An 11,110-nucleotide genomic window follows, 5' to 3' on the forward strand; every position below is an offset into this window, starting at 1 on the left:
ATTCTGAGGTCTGAGAATGTCCTCATATCAGCACATTTGTATTAATGAGGCTTGTGAAAATAGTATATGTTTCTATGCTTCTACCTCCTCAGCGCATTTCTCGGTCATCTTTAAAATAAAATGATCCGATTTTCATTACACAAACAAGCTAATTGCACATATTCATAAAGTGACTGTTCTGTCTCTGTGAATATTACACGTTTGACTCAACTGACAAGATCAGAATAACAACAAATATGCACAATACTTTGTGTTGTATCATTTTTGTATTGAACTGATTATTCAACAATGTTATATACAGAACAAACAAACTAATGTGATGTGGGCTGCTGCTGTATGTTTTTGTAGGTTGTCTGGCTGTATGGTGACAGAGGAGGGATGTCGTTATATATCTTCAGCTCTGACTTCAAACCCCTCACACTTGAGAGAGCTGGATCTGAGTTATAATCACCTTGGAGATTCAGGAGTCAAGCTGCTCCAGGAAAAACGGGAGGATCCAAACTGCTCACTGGACAAATTCAAGTAAGTTGAGCATGAAGAGCTTTTAGGTTTTATTGATTAAACATTTCAGTGTCTTTGGGTATATCTTTATGCAACAATATTTAGACTTTTCTGAACATTAAAATATTAACTAAGCTGCTCAAACAAAACAAAACAGTACTTTAACTCACCCCCTATCTGATTTTAAAAGAGGAGCATACAGTGAAAACACAATGGAGAATATATATATATATATATATATATATATATATATATATATATATATATTTTAAAAGCAATGTTTTGCACATATTATATCTCATGTGATTTTGAGAGCGAGATTTCCTTGTGAGTAACAGTGTGTGATGTTTTGTGATAACCACAACAGCTGAAAAAAACGTTGAATTCCTGTTTTGAAGAATAGATTCGCTTTAAATGTGCAACCTCCCTTTGTGAATTCACCGCACACTGGGAAGTGTTACTAAAACAAGATTCAAACAATCAGAATATTGTACCTGGTCAAGAGTGCCCAATGTTGAAATGTGAATACTACACCATTACTGATATTATACAGTTCTGGAGGCTCTACATAATGCAGAGGTTGACTGTCTGCTCTGCCTACAGTTTGCAGTGGTCCTACAGTATGCAATGCTTCATAAACCATTGTTTTACTTAATTCTGCTGAGGTGAAATTCATTGCAGTCCCCTATTGGGATACGTATTGTGACTTTACTGGTGATGCAAAGCCCTACTAGCAACCACCCCATGTACTCTAGCAACTGCACAGCAACACCCTATCAACCATGTTGTGTACCTTGGCAACCACATAGCGACCAACCAGAACATGTTATCAACTGCATTGCAACCACCCAAGTACCCTAGCAACTGTATAGCAACAACATAGAAACCACCCTGACTACCTTAGCAATCACATAGCAATACTCTAGAAACCACCCTGAACACATTATCAACCACAAAGCAACCACATCATGCTGTTAGGGGAATTACAGTTATAACTCAAGGACCAGGTGTTGTCACAATGAAGACCAGGAGTCAGAGATTAATTAAATTAATAATAATAATTTTACTTGAAGAAAATAGTTTGCAGTTTCATAAACAGAAGTCAGCTTCAATACTGTCAACAAAGTTCGTAGGCCGCTCTCCAGTACAATACAAAATCAACCACAGTTATACTCCAGACAGAAGACATTATTTGCTACAAAGCGCTGGTCAGCAGCAATCTGATAGACTTAGAAGACAATATTCACATATGGGCATAAACATCTTCAGCATATCTCCAATGATTGTAGCCGGCGTCAGCACGGGTGACGAAGACACTTCATCTCAGGTCCAGATGTCAGCAATGTCAGCAGAAACTATTCTTCTGTACAGAACATAGGTGCTGACACACACACACACACACACACAAGCCCATATCTACAATTCAAGGTCCTCGAAGCACTGGCAAGTCTTTTATCACTACGGTTGGATACACACACATAATAGGCCAACATTAATCTTGAGGAATAGAAATACAGGCTAGAACAGGATTCTTAATACCTAGTATACATTTCTAAATGTCATAGTGCTACATTTCTTTTCGTCCCTCTCAGCGCACGTAGAGGAAGGGCCTCTCCTGACCCTTTTAGCTGACCTTGTGACCCTAGGAGAAGGAATACACTCACATATGTGACCAATCACGGAAAGTAGGGACACAAGTTGGTTCTGGGGCATTTTGAGTTATTCACAGATTCTGAAAGTGTAGTCTCCAACCGATGTGTAACACATGGAAATCTGATAATATTTGGAGAAGTTGTGGCCATTTGAAGGTAGGCACTCAAAAAAGCTGAAAAAGCAGGAAATAGCCTCTGAAGATTGTGGAGTTCTCACTGCTGCGAGTGACAATGGGGCTCATTCACATCTCATTTAGATAAGCCATACCCCCTGCATAGCAACGACAGACACAACGGGAAAAATCTGACTGCATACTATTAATAATAAAGGAGAATGTGCATTGTAAATGTCAGGAATTTATCTTTTTTTACCTTTATAAAAAATGATTTAGAGCTTGATATATGTGAGTTTTATCTTTTTATAAAAAATCTTTAATCTTTCAAATGTGGCCATCATTTTTAATGTTATTATTTTAATGTTTATGTAAACAAAAAGCACATATTGATGCTAATTTTATTTGTTATTTGCTGGTTTTCTACATAAAACTTGGTGAATTGATTTCATGGTGTAGCATTAGGACTTTTTTTAACAGGATTCTGTGATAACCGATGAGCTAGCTAGTAACAATAGGTAGATATGGGAAGGTCTAAACATGGACTAAACATGAGATAACGTGTATGTGTTCTTAGAATGAACACAAAACGACAAACTTTGATGTTTATGGAAACTCACCCCGGGGTCTTCTTTGTGGATGTAACCATCTCCGAAGTTTGCACTGTCCGTCTGTTTGCCTCTAAATGTTACGGATTTTCCCCATTTCTCTGTCTTTATCCCCATCAAATGTTACTATCGATAATAGCCTCTGATATCTTACGGTCCAACTCGTCTGACACCAGTCCAATACATTCTTCCTCGTGGTCATCTTCGCTCAGTTGTAGATTAGGGATTTTATACAGTCTTATTATGCCGCTTTCATCGTCACTCAGATTGTCTTCAGAATCAGTGAGTGCTTGTTTATAAGCATCCGGCTTGTCAAAGAAGTACTTCAAAGCATTTTTGGTGTAACGGCCATGGTTCAGCTCATCTGCGTTCATCTTTGCGGCGTACATCTTCACTGAATTTTGATATCAGCTACAGCAAGCCAGAGCGCTGCATACTAAGTAGCCACGCTTCCCTCGGAGGACGGGGGCAATAACAAAAGAAACAAAAGCCGGCTTATCCAGTATGGAAATACAGACAGACAATGAAACGCCCCACTGCGTGCTAGAATCTCCGACAAACTAGCTGATTTCAACCTCAAAATATACGCTTTCAAATATACAAATACTGCTATCTCAAACACGGAGAGGCTTCTTTGTGATATCAACTAACAGATTCTGCAAAAAAACGAAAATCACCAATTTTAAAAAAAAAAATCACTTCTCATTTTGCTCGAAAGTTGTGCTGCCGACTTGTGTCACTGGTTTCCGTGACGGGTCACATATGCTCGTGTCTGTTACTTCTAAACACTTCTAAAGGAGAAAATATATATCTGTGTAAGCAGCATGCATCTATCTATATGTATAAAGATGACTTTTTACTTATTTAGTTAAATCATACAACAATCTTGGAGGTTAAATACTGATCAAACACTTGATTTATAATTACACAATATTAATGAGATTATATATATATATAGAAGAAAGGATATGATCAGCAGCATCCTCTCAATCCTCTTCTCATAATAACACAATATTAATGAGATAATATATATATATTGAAGAAAGGATATGATCAGTGGCATCCACTCAATCATCTCCTTCAATGCACCTTAGCAACCCCCCTGAGTACCTTGTATAGTAACTGCATAGCAACAGCAATTTGTTCACTGACTGATTGTGACTCTGTGTGTTTTTTAGTGTGGATAATGGAGGAGAATCCAGGATTACACCAGGACTAAAGAAATGTAGGTCTAAACACACACATACACAGCTGTAGTGATTGTTGTTGTTATTAATGTCTTTGTTCTTGTATTCAGATGCTTGTTTTTTCACACTGGATCCAAACACAGCAAAAACTGATCTCGTTCTGTCTGAGGAGAACAGAAAAGTGACAGGTGTGCAAGAGAACCAGCCGTATCCTGATCATCCAGACAGATTTGATGTGCGTCAGGTGTTGTGTAGAGAGAGCGTGCCTGAACGCTGTTATTGGGAGATTGAATGGAGTGGAAATTATGGTGTGTGGATATCAGTGTCATATAAGAGCATCAGGAGGAAGGGACGGGGTGAGGAGTGTGAGTTTGGATATAATGATCAGTCCTGGAGTTTGATCTGCACTCCTGACAGTTACTCATTCAGTCACAATAACATAGAGACAGATCTCCCTGTAAAGTCCATCATCAGGAGAATAGGAGTGTATGTGGATCACAGAGCAGGAACTTTATCCTTCTACAGCATCTCTGACAAAATGAGCCACATCCACACAGTCCAGACCACATTCACTCAGACGCTCTATCCTGGGGTTGGTTTTTTTTCTTATGGATCATCAGTGAAACTGCTGATGAATTAGAAGAGTCTCACGAGAGATTCTACCCATAATTCTTTGAGCTGCATGAATCAGTAACAGTGGGATGTTATAGAGTCTCTTCATAACATAAAATCAATCTATATCAACAAAATTAAATTTTTCAATGCAGAGGAAACACAGAAGAGGGACTTCAATGTATTTACCCACTGTTTAATGCAGGACATGAATGCATTTGACCTGCAGTTACAATTGCATAAATAATGTTTTGATATAAAAGACATAAAATGTTTAATACTTATTTGGAAAAAAAAAACATTATTAATAAAATCAACAGATACGTTAAATGTGAAATTAAAACTGCCAGTAGGTGTCAGAAAGTCTCTTAATAAGTGAGTCATTGCGATTGAACCGAATCATATAAACTGGTGATTCTTCAGGAACGAAACACCATCATTGTGTAGAGAGGCAAAACTGTGCTATGGTGGCTGTGTTTGGAATTATTTTTGTTGTCGAAATAGAGCAAAAACAGGCAATATGGTGTCTAGAATGCAAGTCTCATAATTCAATTCTTGTTTATTGAACTGTTGTAGAAAACAATCTATATGTAATCATGCTGATTTTTGAAAATATGGCACTGTTCATGTGATATTGATTTCCTATATGAAATGATATAAATATATACATTTTCTGCCCCATATCTTCAATTGTGTGCATTTTAGCTGACTGAATCAAACAGTAAAAGAACACACTCTAAATGTTCACGTACTAGTGTAATCTACCAGACTTCATTGCATATCGTTAGAATAGCAATTACAATATGATCACAGACGATATATATCACACACCCTGCACCACTGTCTTTTTGGCTAATTTGTGCAAAACCTTTTGCTAAACTGTCAAAGATTAATTTTAACCACCAATGCAAAGATGCAAGTTTTACCTTAAATCTGCGTGCTTGCAAAGGGTTGATGTCAAGATTTTATAAGCTGCTAGTTTGGTCTTTCTATGCAAACACAACTTACAACTTCATAATAGAGCTTAAATATGGCCAGAGCTTCACTTCATTTCCTTCGAGTTTGATTATTTGACAGCTGCAGTCAGGGAAAATGAAAGAAAAACACAATAGTTAAAATATCTAATATTCACATATGAAAGTTTATTACTTGAAGTTATGTGCATTTCTTACAACAAATTCAAGCAGGATAAATGTCAAGCCTGTGCCTGGGTCTGTGCTTATATTTTCTCTTAGCTACATGGTATTAAAGCTGCAGTAGGGAACTTATTTTTTACATATTTGTTAAACCTGTCATTATGTCCTGACAGTAGAATATGAGACAGATAATCTGTGAAAAAAATCATGCCCCTCTGGCTCTTCCCAGTGTCCTATTGCTATTTGCAGAAATACATCGCTCCCGGTAAAAAACAACCAATCAGAGCTGCAGTCCGTAACTTTGTTTGTGTTCAAAATGTAGAAACATGTATATAATAAGCGGGTACACCATGAATCCATTTTCCAAACCGTGTTTTTGGCTTGTCCTGAATCACTAGGGTGCACCTATAATAAGTGTTTATATTCGGGCTATTTAAGATTGCTTCGGGAATACCGCGGCGGAGTAACCCAGTACCTTTGTGATTCTTCATAGACATAAACAGAGAGAAGTAGTTCCGGCTACAATGTTCTTCCGCAAGACGCAGGCAGTTCTGTTTATTAACCGCTAGAGCGTCAAAAGTTACCTACCGCAGCTTTAAACCATATTTGAGATTTGATACATTTAAAAGGTGTGCAGTATTATTTATATTATATGAATTATGTGTTATATTATTCAAAATAAATTGTGGTTTAAAGTGAAAAAAAAGTGAAGTGACATTCAGCCAAGTATGGTGACCCATACTCAGAATTTGTGCTCTGCATTTCCCATCCGAAATGCACACACACAGAGCAGTGAACACACACACACACTGTGAGCACACACCCGGAGCAGTGGGCAGCCATTTATGCTGCGGCGCCCGGGGAGCAGTTGGGGGTTCAATGCCTTGCTCAAGGGCTCCTCAGTCGTGGTATTGAAGGTGGAGAGAGAACTGTTCATGCACTACCCCCACCCACAATTCCATCCGGCCCGAGACTAGAACCCACAACCCTTCGATCGGGAGTCTGACTCTCTAACCATTAGGCCATTGGGCCATTTGCATTGGAGCATTAAAAGTGCAAAATGTCAATATTCTCACATACTAGGCCTATATTTTAATTTATATTTTAAAATTTCTTAAAACGGCATGCATTTTGTTATTCGTTACCTGTCCTTTATTTTGACAGTTAACTTCTTGAGAAAAATATATTTTTCTGTACACTGATTATGAAATTGTTGCATGTTTTATAAATAATTTCCTTTATTTTAGTAAAATGTGAGGCACTGTATAATTTCGTTCCAATTATTTAGGCCTAATTAGCCTAAAACAAGAAATGAATAAATTAAACCTGCACTATTAAATCTTTGAAACTCTAAAGAATGGACGGATTAATAAAACGTCCTCACGATTAAACTCAAGTTCTCTCATTATAATCAACAAAATGCACACAATGTAAAAGAGTTTTATTTATTGACAACTTCAGTGATTTTAAAGGGAGCCTTCTTTACTTGCTTTCATATAATTTAGGTAAAAATAAAATTGCAGCCGCATTTAAATGCAGGTGTGTAAAATGTCAGAGTGCAAGATTTGTGCAGCGCTGAAGCTGAGTTCGATGTGCAGTATTTATTCTTATTTGTTTTATCTTCATTACAGATGTTTGGTTTTATTTTGGATAATTTTATGTAAAAACATATTTACGTTGCTATGCATAATGCAAATGTGAAGTAATATTCATATTCAAATGTTTGTGCGAAAATTATTAATGTGCATGCATGACAGAGAGACGTCTCGATCACTTGAATTTTTTTCTGATAATAAAATAACTTAAAATTGTGGTGTCTCACATGAGAAATATATCTACAGAAAGTTTGAAATGTCTTTTAAACGAATGTTAGATTATTTCATGATCTCTGTCAGATATTGCTGTGAGGTTGCAATCCCTCCTCCCTTCCTACTCACTCCTTCCACAGATGTTTCCTGTTTTTGCAACATATAAGTGTTTTTGTCTTCTCTTTATCTCCTGCCCTCCCTTTCCTTGTCCTATGTTTTTCTCCTTTCTCCCATCTGTGTTTTCACTCTCTATGCTTTAGTCTTATGTCTCTTTATCCAAATGTATACCCGCATGCGCAGATGATACCTAAAGGTGAATCTGTGAAGATTGGTGGGGGGACCTTTTAGGCACAGGTTGTTGAGTTCAGTTTAACCTTTGCAGGAAGTTGAAAGGCTCAGTGCCAGCATTATTCCTTGTATGTCCAGTAATTCCTGATCAAATGTATGTTTATATAACTTATATAAACATATGTAATCCATATCTCATTGGATAAACTAAAGCACAACCGCTTGCAATGCAACTATATAATGTGTGAATGTAATAATAAACTTGGAAGAAGTTTGTGAGCAGACTTGGCTTGATGTTCATTTACTTTTTCCCATGGGCCCATGCAAGGACTGAGAATGGTCAGATGGCATCGAAAGATAAAGACAAAGAAATGTGTTAATTTAACAATGAATCAATTAAAAACGAAAGCATTAAGTAATCTGTGAAGGTTACATTTCTCTTTAAAGGCGCATCCATGTGGAGAGAGTCAGCACTGTGAATTTAATCTTGCAGACGACAAGAAAACATTTGTTTATTAATAAAACAGCGTAGGTTGTTTCTGGTGTAGGATTTGTACTTCTATTTAATGAGCTCTACATGTAAGAATAGCCTCCACTAAAGTTTTTTTTTTTACTCTCTATTTAACAGCATTAACTTACAATGAAATAAGTCTTCCTTCAGGTAGACTGAATGTTTTTCTGCCTTGCCAAATGATGGGCTCATGATAAATGAGTTGTATTCACTTGCAATAAGCAGTTTTTATTTTAACTTCATATTTTTAAGAGTTTTAATTTAGCTTCATCTTTGACATTCATGTTAGCATAATGAATCTGAGTCATCGTTCCTTAAAGATATGAAATAGGTTGTTCTTCTAAAATTCATGATTGTCCGTGCTCATTTTAGTGAGCAATGACTGCTGAAAATAGCATATATTTTTAGTTCATACATATATTTTCAATATCTCACTCACAATCAGTAAGGTTTTCTACTTTTCTTTCTTCTGCTTGTTTGTCAGTGGCACATACATACAACCTTTGTAAGTACATCCCACTGAGCAAAAGAACGTCCAAACGATGTAAGTACATCCCACTGAGCAAAAGAACGTCCAAACGATATCTTTTCAACATCTTTGAAAGTTTTTATGATGTCTTTTTACAACATCTTTTGGGCGTTCAATATCGAGGTCCACAGAACATCTCTAGAAAGTTGAAATATAGTTCAGTTGTGGTTATTGTGGACGTATTTTCAACGTCTTAAAAGGTCTAACTTAGATGTAATTTATACTGTTTTTGGACAAAATAAACACTCTAAGGCTGCTTTCAATTAACTCATGTTTTTTCAATGCAATTTCTTTTTTTACTTGTACATAAACTTACAGAAACAGTGTGTTCACACAAAAAAACATACAAATAAAAGAAGTTTCACTTATTATACAGTGGATAACAATTAACAACAAACTATTTACTTTAGTTGAGTCCATTCATTATGTTCACCTGTTGGAGCTTAACCTTTTAAGATTTTTTTTATTTCTATTTCAGCTGCAATTAGCATAAAATTCTTAAAGATGGTATTCTTTATTCATGCAATAGTCAAGTGTTCATGTGCCTCAAATATTATCTGCATTCACAATAATGAAAAGAACACAATATGCTACAATGCAAGGGTTTTAAATCTGGTTTTCAGGACCAAAGCAAATGGGTCCGAAAAAATAAATTATACCATATTTTTCAGACTCCAAGTCTGAGATGTGCTGAATTATTTCAAAGTAATGTATATTATTCATTTTATGTCAAAAAGCCTAAGCAAAACATAAACACTTATAAGCGGGCACTTACAGGTATCTACAGTTTAAATATAGTTCTCATGTTTGTGTGACAAGTCTGTCTATACACAATGATATGGTCTGTACCACTGTGTTTCTACATTTTCAGGTTCACAGAAACTGAGATAGCAAGTGCATTTTGTTAGGTTTCTTTATTTAACAAAAGAAATACTGCTTGTAACTAATGGCACCTGAATTTGTTTATTTTATACATAGGCTGCTTGTTCTGTTTTTTTTTTATCATTAAATAAATAATTTGAAGTGAGGGAAAATAAAATACATCTCTACAGTGTTATAGTTTTTAAGTTTCTTAATGTTTGTTTTATTTATCAGTATTTTAATTATTTCAGAAATTAATAGGAAAATGTGTCTTATACACTGATGCAACTGTGTATTTTCCTGGCCTGGTGCAAATTAGCCTTTTATTGTGCTGTATTATTAAACAAATGTATTATTTAAAAATGGGGACCATTTAATAAATAAATAAATAAAACAATCATATTATGTTAATTATACTCCCACCCAAATACCCTTTTTGTATTTCTGAGGGTGTCCTTGAAAAATGTTCTGTGCAAGGAGTCCCTGGCACCAAAATGTTGTAACATATACAGCAGAGAACCCTCATCATAAACTGCCCTGAAACACAAATAAATATAATGATTATTATAAATATAACTTCACAGCACTCATTTTGTGATGAACATATGATCAGAAAAGACTGATTTTTAGTCTTTAGTGAATAATTTCAAAGCATGATTTATTGCCTTATTTCACAGGCTCACGTGTGCATCCAGGATACACCACAAAGGCTGTTTTAATACGAGAATGAACACATGTAGTGACAGAATGTATTTGTATTTGCAGTTCTAAAACTAACCAGTCAGTAGTGTTACACTTATCATTAGAGTGTGTAGATTACGGAGCAGAAGTTAAACTTTTGTTGCTGTCGCCATCCTTAAAAGTAGAAAAAAAAGTAACACAACCATTTCTTATTGGGTCAAGAAAAATTACAGTTACCTGTTTTAGTGACCAATTTTAACAACTAAGTTAAAATGGATAGACATAATTTCACCTCAGACTGTAACTTGAACCACCTCAAATAAACCAACAGGGATATGTACAATTACAAAAAGAGGAATTTGAAAATATATAATCTTTCTAATCCAAATAAATCATTTGAAATATTAATCTGAAGTGAAATTTAACATTAGATTGATAAAACGATGAATAAAAGCACATTTGTGTTTACCTTTGGCTCAACACCAGTAGACAGATGACCGTTTCTGTGTGAATTTACAAGTAACGTTAATTTAGCTCCGGCTAAATTTATCTGTTTCTGATGCAGAAAAGCTAGTTCACGCATTCATGACCTCTAGACTGGACTATTGTAATGCACTTCTAGG

The 11,110-nt window shown here is 35.7% G+C and overlaps 1 pseudogene; it reads left to right on the forward strand.

Annotated features, from left to right (window-relative positions):
- The window catches only part of LOC113098679 (NACHT, LRR and PYD domains-containing protein 12-like), a 110,152-nt pseudogene extending 105,197 nt beyond the window's left edge, over positions 1–4,955 (forward strand).
- Positions 4,956–11,110: the final 6,155 nt, after the last annotated feature.

This window comes from Carassius auratus, unplaced genomic scaffold, assembly GCF_003368295.1.
Source record: "Carassius auratus strain Wakin unplaced genomic scaffold, ASM336829v1 scaf_tig00216608, whole genome shotgun sequence".
Classification (NCBI taxonomy): domain Eukaryota; kingdom Metazoa; phylum Chordata; class Actinopteri; order Cypriniformes; family Cyprinidae; genus Carassius; species Carassius auratus.